This window comes from Aedes albopictus, chromosome 3 (genome assembly GCF_035046485.1).
Source record: "Aedes albopictus strain Foshan chromosome 3, AalbF5, whole genome shotgun sequence".
In the NCBI taxonomy this organism is placed as follows: Eukaryota; Metazoa; Arthropoda; class Insecta; order Diptera; family Culicidae; genus Aedes; species Aedes albopictus.
Window position 1 is genome coordinate 311444461 of NC_085138.1, and position 13839 is coordinate 311458299.

General features: G+C 38.5%; 1 protein-coding gene across 3 annotated transcripts in view; it reads right to left on the minus strand.

Annotated features, from left to right (window-relative positions):
• LOC109431042 (serum response factor homolog) overlaps positions 1-13839 on the minus strand; it is a 536938-nt gene that overhangs the window by 194237 nt on the left and 328862 nt on the right. The window lies entirely within an intron of this gene.

The window sequence follows — 13839 nt, forward strand, 5'->3', positions numbered from 1 at the left end:
CAGCATCCTATCGACGGCAGTCGACAACTGATAACACGCCAATCAGCCCCTCGCAGGCTCGAAGCCACCCAAAAATAAAAGCGCGCGAGATGTTATCAAAAATCACCTCCCGCCCCATCTCATTCGGCAGCTCCTGGTACACCACCCACGCAACCAACCAACGCCAAAGTAACGTAACTGATCGGAGTGCCATCACCTGTTGCTTCCGGTTTGGAGCTTTTCTTGAGCGGAATTTCACTACCAGAACATCAGACCCGGAGCAAGCATCAAACCGGAAGTCATGTTCCACATCAAACGAACTGGAGGGGGATCCCAATGGGGCTTCCCCATCAGCATCAGAGTAACAAACTGCCAACAGACAGCATGTCTGGTCTGCTAGTGCTAGGCAACATGAAAACAAAAATTGGAATGCGTGGTTAGGGGTTCATGCGAAGGAAGGTGAGTACACACTTAGCAATCGGAATATATTGGTTCTCGCTGAGTGGTGAATTAAGATTATGGGGACAAGTGAATTTGCGTAAATCGTTATCCTTGCGTGATAAGGCGAATCAGTGTACAGCTGACCATGACAGCAACCGATCGTTAAGATGGGAAGTGAGCATTCTCAAACGGAAGATGATTTTTTCAAGGGGAAATGGGAAAGTCTCATAGTCAGGCTTCATTAGAGGAGCTTGAGTAATGAGTGATCGAACAGGGATGGAGCATCGATTGCAGGAGGTTGAGAGAGTCTTTTTTCTTCGATTGACCACTATCAGTGGTGGTCAGTGTCGTCCAGTCGATTGACGGTTCACTTGAAATATTCGAGATATCGCTATTTAGATAAATTTTGTTGAGACTGTGTGTATTATTCTTCAACGGGACAAAGCATGCTTCTCAGCTTCTCAGCCTTTACAGCTGTGGATATATGGGTCCTCTATGTGTATTAATGAACCCCTTCTTGTACCGTTAGAATTTTCGATTGTTATGTTTACCATTATGTGAGAAAATAATTTTCTAGCGATTATTCGATTAAATTTCAGAACGATTTTTATGTATTTTCAAAAAAATCATTAGGCTATATAGTTGAATCTCAACAATAACTGAACAGTTCCGGTACAGCCTGTACTCTTTAACTTTGTTCGTCCATTAACTGGATCTCATCACGCTAGCATAGTGCGCACTCAATATGCCTATCTCGATCGTAATTACCTTAATAATATACAACTAAGGTTAAACTTCACACTAGCATTATGTACACATTTTTTTACCGTACACTTCGCCTATGTGATTATTATAAATTTTTGCAAATAGTTTGTGAATTTTACAGAGAACCTTCCAAAGATACCTTCGGAAATTTCTTCAACAGATCCAAGAGTTTTATGCACGGATTCTTTCAAACAAATATCTATGGATTCGTTCAGAAAATATATCAGGGATTCCTCCAAAACTTCCACAATGATTTTTTATAGAAATGCTTCAGAAACTACTCATCAATATATTTATTCAGAAATTTCATCAGGGCTTGCTTTAGGAAACTTTTTAGAAATCCTTTCAATAATTCACTCAGAATCATTTTCAGGTATTTCTTTCGTTCTACATACATTAATTAAAAGAAGCTTCCGATGTTTATTCGAACCTTTTAAGCGTTCCAAGAATTCTTCCTGAGATAACCCCAGGGGTTTCTTCGAAAATGCATTCTAAAAAAAATCTGAGATTCATTCGGAAATTCCTTTGGCTTCTGCATGAAATTTCGTTTTGAAATTAACGAGAAGTTTCACAAGATTCACATTGTTTCAGCAATTTCTCCAAGAATTACTTCACATTTATATTTACTTCACATTGTTAATCAGAACATTTCTCTCCAGAAACCCAGAGATAAAACTCCTCCAGGAATTCCTTCAGAAACTGCTCTAGGGGTTCCTTTGGATACTTTTCGAGTAGTTCATATAGAAAATGTTCTATGAATTGTCCCTCATGGAACTCCTTCAGACATTCTGAATGAGTTAAAAAAAATCTCCAGGAAATCCTCAAAAAATTTCCTAAGTTACTTTCACTAAATATTCTAGAAATTCCTTAAGAAATTTCTCAAAAAACTTTATCTAGAACTTCTTCAGATAGTTTTCCATACATCGCTTCCAAAAATGTTCCAATGTTTTTTTTTTCAGAAAATCCTCCAAAAATTCCTCTCAGGAAATCGTCAATGGAAACTTTCGAAAAATTCTTCATGGATTTTAAACAAATCTTACATTTATTATTTTTCAGGTCCCTTCATAGAACTACAATTCAATATCTTTCAAACAAAAAAAAAAGAACTTCAAGACGTTCAACTGGTTCAAAAATTATGATTGTTTTGAAATCTTACAATTTTGAAAAACTTCAATTTTTGGACCACTATATCTGATGAAATTTAAAAAAAAAACGGGTCTCACAATTATCGACATTTGCACTATATCGATTTTCTGTGGAATGGCAGTGTGTGTATTTGGTGTGGGCAAGATGTCCGGATTCCAAAAATGGCAATCAGAATATCCAACATGACAGCCGAAAATCCTTAATGTCGGTCAAAAAATCAAGATAGCGCCTTTTTTTTTTTGAAGTTTCAGACTCCTAGTTCGTGCATATATTTGGCATGGGGAAGATGTTAAGAGTCTTAAAACGGAGGCTTGGAGAAAAAGTGTTGCAGAGAGATTTTAGATCGTTTTAGGGGATTACAGTTTTATGGAAGCTCCCCCAAAATCATCATGAAATCCTACTGAACACCCCTAAAAACTAAGGAATCTTAATGAAACCCGTTTTAAACGTATTTGAACTCTCCGGGAACTCTTCTGGATAATTTATTTTTTTATATTTCTAAGGGTTTCTATAAAACCTTCTTAAGAGATTACGTCAGAAATATTCTGAATTTTTTCTTCAGAAAATCTTTTAAAAATCCATTAAAAATCCACGAGAGATTCCTTTTCCAATTTCTTTAAGAAGTTCCTTCAGGAATACTTTCACGATTTTTTTGTTATGATCTACCAACCATTCATTCCGAAACTTGTTTTTGTGATTGCTTCAGAAATTTGTGCATGAATACCAGAAGAAATTTCACTAAAAATTTCTCCAGAAACTACACAGCTTCTTAGCCTCCTCCATGAACTTGTAGAAGATTTTCCCTTTGATTTTGTCTAAAAAATCATCCGGAGATCTAAGCAGAAGTTCCCTTGAATATTTATTAGGAAATTTTTCCGCAGATTTATTTTAAAACTCCTTCGGATTTCTTATTCCGGTTTTTTTTTAAGAACACCTTTCAAAAATTCTTCAATGTTTTCTCGAAATTCAAAAATCGCATGACTTTTTTCAGAAAATCATTTACGGGAACATAAATTCTACATAAACTCCTCCACAAATGTCTTCATATTATTCATCTAGAGTTCCTTCGAGAATTCCTGAAGAAATATCTCCAATGATGCCTTAAAAAACCATCCGGGGAAACCTTCTGAAATCACTTCAGATATTCTTTTGGAAAAACCTCCAAGGATTCCTCTAGAAATATCTCCAGCAATTCTTCCACTGAAATTTTCCAGAGATTTTTTTAAGAAAATTTGCAAGGGATTTTCTAATTAAATATTCATCAGAATACTGTGAAAACTTATTTAAAGTTTTTTTTTTGAAATTTGTCTAGATTCCTTGAGAAAATCCTTAATGGATTCTTTCAAAATATTCCATGGAGTGCTTCCAAAATTGCTGCATGAATTGAGAATCACTCAAGGACTTCTCTTAGAAAAACTCCTATGAATTCTCCATCTATCTCCATCAATTTTCTCAAAAAAATTCTTCCACTATTTCCCACTTCCTTCAGAAATTCCTCTAAAGATTCTTCCTCAACAATCCCTCTACATATGAACTCTTTCATATCCGACGATTCTTTCCTACTAGGATTGCTCTAGAAATTCTTCTTAAAATTCTTACACATTTTTTTCCAAAAAATGCAGTAGAAAACCTTTGTCGAATTCTTTTTAAATTTGCTTTGTGAATGTCTTCAGAAATTACTCAATGAATTCCATCATTAGGTCTTTCAGGAAATATTTGGAAAATTTGTCCAGGGATTTTCCACTAATTTATTTAAGATTTTTCCCAGAAAGTATTCCATGGATACTTATGGAAATTTCCTTATAACATAACCCGAGTCGGCTGCCTGAAACTTTTGCCAGTCTTGGTATGGTGATATGAACTACCAACCAAGCCGATCTGTTTCAGTTCAAGTCGTACGGCAAAAGTTTCACGCATTAGATGCATTCGTTCAATATATGGCCTTCATGCCTTCTATAAATGTTCACGCTTGTTCGCAACCTAGCGAATACTATCGAATATATCATTTCATTATCCACTTCGATCTCTACTCCCTTACACTCTGAGTGGAAAATAACCGAAAAAGCCATAAAATTAACTTGAATTCAAATACGGTCGAGGAATCAGTAAAATGATGTACCTTAAGAGTTTTCTTCAAGAACAACTTTGAAATAGCACGGGATGCAAGAATCCGTGAGCGGTTCCTGCAAGAAATCCTTGAATGATTTCTAAAGAAATCCATGCAGCAATCTTGGAAGCTCTTCATGGAAGCTTTTTCAAAGTTGTTCTTGAAGAAATTTCTCAAGGAACATGTAGAAAAATGTAAAGGAAATTTTGTGGAATCCCTAAAGGAATCTGTAAAAGATTTCACTAAAAAAATCGTTAAAAAAATGGAAGAGTTATTGATGAAATTATTGCAGATCTGTCTGAAGGAATCCTGAAAGGGATTCTTTAAGAAAATGTTGCATGGATTGCTTCAGAAATTCAGCTTAGAATATTTTCAGAAATTCCTCCAACGCTTCCTTCCGAATTTACTAATGGATTCCTTTAGAAATGTCTCTGTTGATCCTTACGGAAGTTTCTATCAGATTTTTTCAGAAACCCCTTTTGATAATTTCCCCATTTGCTCCAGAAATTCTTGTGGGTATTCTTCTAGAAAAATTGCCAAAGAATTCTGAAAAAAACCTGTCATGAATTATTTTCAAAACTTTTCTATGGATTTCTTCAAAAATATCTTCAGGAATAATTAAACTTTCCATAAATTATTTAGTACATTTCTCATCAAATTTCTTTAAGAATTCTTCGGAAAGTATCCTAGGGGTACTTCCAGAAATTTATTCAGGAATTTCCTCATGAATCTCTCTAAGGTTTACATAAAACTTTCTCGAATGAATGTTCCCAGGAATATCTTGATAGATTCCTCGATGATTACAACATTTTTTGATTTCGATGTTTCCAGCAGAAACTAAGTCCAGTAAATTATTCGTGGATTCTTAAAATTTTAACAAATTTTCCACTGGCCTTTTTTAATGTTTATATGGTTTTGTTATTTTTTTTATTAATTATTAATTTAATTAAGTAATCTTCAGGAAATTCTTTCAGGAATTCCCACAGGGGTTTTCCAAGGAGTTTCTTCAGGTATGCCACTAAAAATTTCTGTGATTTTTTTTTCATTTTTGAAGAAATTTTGCTGAATTTCTCCATACATTTCTCCGCAGATTTCTACAAGACAGCGACCATTTATCATTCTCATTATAAACATTTCCCTTTTACGAGAAACCATCAACAAGTTCGGCACATGCGCACAGATAACAATTTTCCCCTTCAATCTGAATGGTGTGTACCAGCTCTCATCATGGAAAGAAATCTCTCGAGATCCTTGAGCAGAGTCCTGCAAAGGCTTCGTTCAGCATGTGTAGAAGAATGACTCACACACGTTTGATCGCTCAATAAAATTATGAGAATCATAAGGCGCCTTCATGTCTAGCATCACACCGATTCGAAATTCCTTCTACATTCAAATCCTCACAGCTGGCAGACACCTGCCAAAACGGGGGGAGAGAAATCGCGTCGCGTAACTCCTACGGTATTTAGAAACCGGAAAACACACGTGGCGGCGCTCTCGAGGCCAGGATTCCCGGACAGGAAAATTTGCATTAATAAGAGAGGAATAGGAGAGCAGACTCGGACGGAGATGGTTCTTCACAGCTGATTTCGACCAACAGCTGATTCGTTCTTAGTGGTGATTTTTTTTGTTTTTCTTGAGGCAATGAGAGTGAGAGTGATTACGTGAACCCGGCGCCGTCGGGGATTTGGTGGCTTGTGATGGAATTTCCGGAAGTGTTTGATTTTAAAGGTATTTTCAGGTTTGTGTGAAGAATAGTTTGATACCGGGGAAGCAGGATGTGGCGTAGGAATAGTTTTTGGCGCGATGGAAGGTATGCGTTTAAAGAAAAGTTTCCGGGAATGGGATGGTTTTCAATTTTTGTTTTGGATTTCTCGATAGTTTTGGCTGTTGCAGATGACCATTTATTTTATTGGAAGCACATGATTCTATCTTCTATCTTCTATCTTCTATCTTCTATCTTCTATCTTCTATCTTCTATCTTTTATCTTCTATCTTCTTTCTTCTATCTTCTATCTTCTATCTTCTATCTTCTATCTTCTATCTTCTATCTTCTATCTTCTATCTTCTATCTTCTATCTTCTATCTTATATCTTCTATCTTCTATCTTCTATCTTCTATCTTCTATCTTCTATCTTCTATCTTCTATCTTCTATCTTCTATCTTTTATCTTCTATCTTCTATCTTCTATCTTCTATCTTCTATCTTCTATCTTCTATCTTCTATCTTCTATCTTCTATCTTCTATCTTCTATCTTCTATCTTCTATCTTCTATCTTCTATCTTCTATCTTCTATCTTCTATCTTCTATCTTCTATCTTCTATCTTCTATCTTCTATCTTCTATCTTCTATCTTCTATCTTCTATCTTCTATCTTCTATCTTCTATCTTCTATCTTCTATCTTCTATCTTCTATCTTCTATCTTCTATCTTCTATCTTCTATCTTCTATCTTCTATCTTCTATCTTCTATCTTCTATCTTCTATCTTCTATCTTCTATCTTCTATCTTCTATCTTCTATCTTCTATCTTCTATCTTCTATCTTCTATCTTCTATCTTCTATCTTCTATCTTCTATCTTCTATCTTCTATCTTCTATCTTCTATCTTCTATCTTCTATCTTCTATCTTCTATCTTCTATCTTCTATCTTCTATCTTCTATCTTCTATCTTCTATCTTCTATCTTCTATCTTCTATCTTCTATCTTCTATCTTCTATCTTCTATCTTCTATCTTCTATCTTCTATCTTCTATCTTCTATCTTCTATCTTCTATCTTCTATCTTCTATCTTCTATCTTCTATCTTCTATCTTCTATCTTCTATCTTCTATCTTCTATCTTCTATCTTCTATCTTCTATCTTCTATCTTCTATCTTCTATCTTCTATCTTCTATCTTCTATCTTCTATCTTCTATCTTCTATCTTCTATCTTCTATCTTCTATCTTCTATCTTCTATCTTCTATCTTCTATCTTCTATCTTCTATCTTCTATCTTCTATCTTCTATCTTCTATCTTCTATCTTCTATCTTCTATCTTCTATCTTCTATCTTCTATCTTCTATCTTCTATCTTCTATCTTCTATCTTCTATCTTCTATCTTCTATCTTCTATCTTCTATCTTCTATCTTCTATCTTCTATCTTCTATCTTCTATCTTCTATCTTCTATCTTCTATCTTCTATCTTCTATCTTCTATCTTCTATCTTCTATCTTCTATCTTCTATCTTCTATCTTCTATCTTCTATCTTCTATCTTCTATCTTCTATCTTCTATCTTCTATCTTCTATCTTCTATCTTCTATCTTCTATCTTCTATCTTCTATCTTCTATCTTCTATCTTCTATCTTCTATCTTCTATCAACTTTTATTTTGCCTGAGTACCTGTCATCATGCCAGCGTTAAATCCCAACAACATTCCAACCGAACAACAATTTGCGTAAAATTCAATTTAAAATTGTTACACGTGAATCTCCTCCAGTATCCAGTCGAGTCAATTTTCCGATGAAAAAGATCACGTTCCTCTTCCCTCCGTACCATCGCAAAACCCTCTCGCAAACTCAAGTCGATCCCGTCTCGAAAGAAAGACAACGCAAAACGCGTGATCAACCTTGACGTTGACAGCTTCTACTTGATTGTTTGTTCGAAAATACCTAACGATCGACTGTAGACGACGACGACGACGATGGTGAGGCTCACTCAGCTTCCCGAAGAAGCGCTGGGAGGCTTTCTTCGAAGAATTTACGATGATCACTCTGGACGTGCCTGCATCTCTGGCCAAGAAGTGAGCTTCCCTGCTTTGACAAGGAATTTCTAAATACAAAATCGAAAAAAACGGGACGGGCGCGTACTCTGACGAATGGGTGTGGGTGCGGGCGGGATTGGTAAATTTAGAACTTGATCAACGACGATGAGGAGGACGATTGACGATCGACAATCATTGCAGCAGGGCGAACCGAGCAGAGGATGAGAAAAAAGTGCAACTGGAATTTGTGACCGATGGAAATACACGCACGATGGCCACTGTGTGGAATATTTACGAATATTTGGCCTAAATTCAACATTAAGACCCCTGGAGGAATCCCTGGAGGAATTCCTAGATGAATCCCTGGAGGAATTCCTTTAGGAATACCTGAATGAATCCCTAGAAAAATTTCTGAATGAAACCTCGGAGAGATTCCTGGAGGAATCCTCGGAGAGATTCCTGGAGGAATTCTCGGAGAGATTCCTGGAGGAATCCTCGGAGAGATTCCTGGAGGAATCCTCGGAGAGATTCCTGGAGGAATCCTCGGAGAGATTCCTGGAGGAATCCTCGGAGAGATTCCTGGAGGAATCCTCGGAGAGATTCCTGGAGGAATCCTCGGAGAGATTCCTGGAGGAATCCTCGGAGAGATTCCTGGAGGAATCCTCGGAGAGATTCCTGGAGGAATCCTCGGAGAGATTCCTGGAGGAATCCTCGGAGAGATTCCTGGAGGAATCCTCGGCAAGATTCCTGGAGGAATCCTCGGAGAGATTCCTGGAGGAATCCTCGGAGAGATTCCTGGAGGAATCCTCGGAGAGATTCCTGGAGGAATCCTCGGAGAGATTCCTGGAGGAATCCTCGGAGAGATTCCTGGAGGAATCCTCGGAGAGATTCCTGGAGGAATCCTCGGAGAGATTCCTGGAGGAATCCTCGGAGAGATTCCTGGAGGAATCCTCGGAGAGATTCCTGGAGGAATCCTCGGAGAGATTCCTGGAGGAATCCTCGGAGAGATTCCTGGAGGAATCCTCGGAGAGATTCCTGGAGGAATCCTCGGAGAGATTCCTGGAGGAATCCTCGGAGAGATTCCTGGAGGAATCCTCGGAGAGATTCCTGGAGGAATCCTCGGAGAGATTCCTGGAGGAATCCTCGGAGAGATTCCTGGAGGAATCCTCGGAGAGATTCCTGGAGGAATCCTCGGAGAGATTCCTGGAGGAATCCTCGGAGAGATTCCTGGAGGAATCCTCGGAGAGATTCCTGGAGGAATCCTCGGAGAGATTCCTGGAGGAATCCTCGGAGAGATTCCTGGAGGAATCCTCGGAGAGATTCCTGGAGGAATCCTCGGAGAGATTCCTGGAGGAATCCTCGGAGAGATTCCTGGAGGAATCCTCGGAGAGATTCCTGGAGGAATCCTCGGAGAGATTCCTGGAGGAATCCTCGGAGAGATTCCTGGAGGAATCCTCGGAGAGATTCCTGGAGGAATCCTCGGAGAGATTCCTGGAGGAATCCTCGGAGAGATTCCTGGAGGAATCCTCGGAGAGATTCCTGGAGGAATCCTCGGAGAGATTCCTGGAGGAATCCTCGGAGAGATTCCTGGAGGAATCCTCGGAGAGATTCCTGGAGGAATCCTCGGAGAGATTCCTGGAGGAATCCTCGGAGAGATTCCCGGAGGATTCGTCGTAGAGATTCCCGGAGGATTCGTCGTAGAGATTCCCGGAGGATTCGTCGTAGAGATTCCCGGAGGAATCCTCGTAGAGATTCCCGGAGGAATCCTCGTAGAGATTCCCGGAGGAATCCTCGTAGAGATTCCCGGAGGAATCCTCGGTGAGATTCCCGGAGGAATCCTCGTAGAGATTCCCTGAGGAATCTCCGTAGAGATTCCCGGAGGAATCCTCGTAGAGATTCCCGGAGGAATCCTCGTAGAGATTCCCGGAGGAATCCTCGTAGAGATTCCCGGAGGAATCCTCCTAGCGATTCCCGGAGGAATCCTCGGAGAAATTCTTGGAGGAATCCTCGGAGAGATTCCTGGAGGAATTCCGGTAGGATTCTTAGCAATAATCCTCTGTTTTGACCAATTCTTGGTTTCTCTTGAACCATTGTGCACAGTTCAAATTCAGCAGAAAAATAAGGTTTTATTTGTATCGAGTTGTTGCAGCGATTATTTAGACGCGGAAAACCTCGAAGGCGCTCCCCGAGGATCACGACTGATGACGACGACGAAGACGATGTCAACTCGCAAACCATCGCCACCGGATCGATCGGTGATCGACAGGTTGAAATGAGGCTATCCCTGCTGCTGCTGGTGCTGAGCGATAGACAGAAGACGAACGTGAGCGGGGGGAGGCAAGCCACGTTCTGATCGAGGAAGTTTTTATGCTTCTCCACCTTGCTGAAGCCCTTCTCGTCGTTGATCTCGATCATCGAGCGATGCGTTGAAAACGGCCATCTAATGAGTACGAGAATTTTAAATAGCAGCAGCGCGCACTGTGCGAATCAGTCACCCGGCCGGGTGACGACGGAGAACTCTGCCTCGAGCTTGAGGAAAGGAGGAGATGTTGTGATGTCTGGTTCTCGCGCGACGGGAGTGCGAAATCACAAGATCGACAACAGAATGACGACGACGACGATGGTTAACCACCAGCAACACCATGAGAGGAGGAAGAAGGAAGGTGGTGATTATGAAGAGGGCAGTTGAATAGTGGAGCAGCCCAGGCCACAGAGTGTTGGCAGCAAAAAATGAAGCTTTCAATTGCCCGTGAAGATTGTATCGCTGTCAGTGTTGAAGATTTAAGAGGCTAATTAACGCGAGTGGCGAGTTACTGTTCTTCTGGGAGGGGTCGGAATTTTAAAACTAAGTTTTCACGAGGACTTGATATGTTTGTGCAAATTAGCGTTATTGTTGTTCAAGTTGTCGATTATATTCGATAAATATATTTTAATTTGACATATCTATGATCTCTAAAACATAGTAATTTTCGTATCGTGTTAGATCTTCAAATTGGTTTTATCAATAATGTTCCATGCAAATTTCAACAATTTCTCTCTGCGGCCATGGCGTCATTACATTTAATGATAAATAATACAGCGTCAACAGATTAACGTGCCATCATTCTCCAGTGGCAGTAATTCTTCACTTTAGACTTTCAATTTCCTAAGCTGGTAGATATAGCTAGTTTAAATAGCAAATAGCGATGTTTAAAAAAGGATACTTTTTGTAATTTATTTTAAAATCCAGCATTAGAATATTCAGGGTGGAGGAAACTTCTAGCAAGCGTGCTTATGGCATCAAACCCCATAGATTTATTCAAAATTCATGGCTCGAGAGTGGAATTTAAAACAATTTTCTAGAGAGATACTGAACATTTTGTTCGATTTTTGAAATGTAATTCTCACACAGGAAAAAATATTCTTGTAAAATTCAGCAAAAAATCATGCACATAAAGGGAATGCTAGGGTTACTGCATATTTACATGAAATATCATGTAAAATTACGTTACGTTCGTGTAAATTTCCGCTAATAGTCGCGTAACCGATTGGTGTCCATGATGGTTTACGCGATAATTGGCGGAAATTTACACGATGGTAATGTAATTTTACATTATATCCCATGTAAAAGTGCACTAACTTTAGCATTCCCTTTATGTGCATGATTTCTCGCTGAATTTGAATGACATATTTTTTTCCTGTGCAGGTAAAATAAGTTCTAGGAGTATTTCTGGTAATCTCTCAGAAGAATTTTCCACGAAAATCTGAAATAAACTTCTGGCAAAATCTTATGAAAATCTGTTTCACGCAAAAATTCTAAGAAATATATTGGAAATCCATTGATAACTTTCTTAGTAAAACTATAACTACAATTTTCGACCAAATACAGTACGGACCCGATTTTGTCAGCCCCATTTTGCGACAAACTTTTTGCTCTCATTATCTAACGGTTGACCGTTTACCAATTTATTTACCAATTTATTTAAATTCATCATCAAACTACTACTGAATGGCAGAACATAGAGGGGTAAAAAGTATGAATATCTGTTTAGATTTTTGAGGGGAGCAGAAAATGTGTTCAAGAAAGGGGCTGACAAAATCGGGTCACTTATGTATTCGAAAAAAAAAACTAACCATAATACAAAACTATCTAGCTTTTTACCTACACAGGAAAAAATTCTGATGTAAAATTCAGCGAGAAATCATGCACATAAAGCAAATGCCAGAATAAGTGCACATTTACATCAGATGTCATGTAAAATTACATTATGATCGTGTACGTTTCCGCTAACAGTTGTGTAACCGGTTGGAGTACATGATGGATTACGCGATGGTTAGCGGAAACTTACACGATCATAATGTACTTTTACATAATGTACTTTTACATGATATCTCATGTAAATGTCCACTAGTTCTAGCATTCCCTTTATGTGCATGATTTCTCGCTAAATTTTACATGAATATTTTTGTTGTGTAGCTATAAAACAACAAGGTTTGAATCTAGCTTGTTGATTTAAATATCAGAAACGTTCACTATAGGGCACTGCATGTCGCGGTTGCTATGAGAAAAAAGTCTTTAACGTTTCGTGGCCTTGTTGTTTACGATTCGGACTAAGAAACATTTCGTCGGATTTCGTGATTGAGCCAGAATTATAATCCAGGATTCTTTCATGAGTTCCTTCTGAGATCTCTGAGGGAGCTTCTTAGAGATTCTTACAGGATTAGATTTGGATTCTTTCATAAGCTCTCCTTGGTGTTCTTCTTTGAGATCCCTAAAACGAGTCCAACAAAGATTCCTCTAGGAGCTATTTCCAGGAGTCGTTTAGGAACTTTTTACAGAATACTACCAAGAGTTTTGAAATTCTTCTAGGAATTCCTCCCATAGTCTCTCCAGAAATGCCAGAATTTCTACAGGAGTTCCTGCTGAGGTTTTCAGAGAGTTCCGTTATAGATGCTATGGGTTTATTCAGTATTAAGTTTTTTGAGATCCAACTAGGAGTTTTTTTTCAGAGATTTTTGTGAGACGTTCTATGTGGGATTATTTCAGTAGTACTTTCTCCAGTAACTTCTCTCGGAATTCCAACAAAGATTACTTCCGGGACTCTCCAAGAGATCACAGATTCCTCCAGGTGTTCTTTCCGATATTACCCCGGGAATTCTTTCCGAGATTAATCCAGGAGTTCCTCCTGAGATTAATCTAGAAAATACATCTATGAAGCCCATTGTAGTATTTTCTGATATTTCTTTCAGTTCCTTTTGTAATGCCTTCAGCAGCTTTTTTTGGATTCCCCATGGGAAATTTAAACCTGAAGGAAACCCAGAAAAAACTTCTTCGAGAATTCCTTTAGAGTTACTTCGAGCAATTCAACAAGGAACTCCTGTAGGAATTGTATAATTATCTTATGTAAGGATTCCACGCGCATCTTCAGAAATAATTGCGTAATGAATTCTATTACAAAAAAAAATCACAATCAATTCCAAGCGGATTTCCATTAAGAACATCTGCGAGAATTCTAAAATGAACTCCCAGGGGAATTGCATAAGGATGAGTCGGAATTAAATAAGGAACTCCTGAAGGAAACCCGGAAGCAATTCCTCGATAAGTCTCGGTAGAAGTGTCTGGAGAAAGTCCAAACAGAGTTCGAGGTCTCTGAATCTCTGAAAAAGTTCCTGGAGATGTTCTTGGAG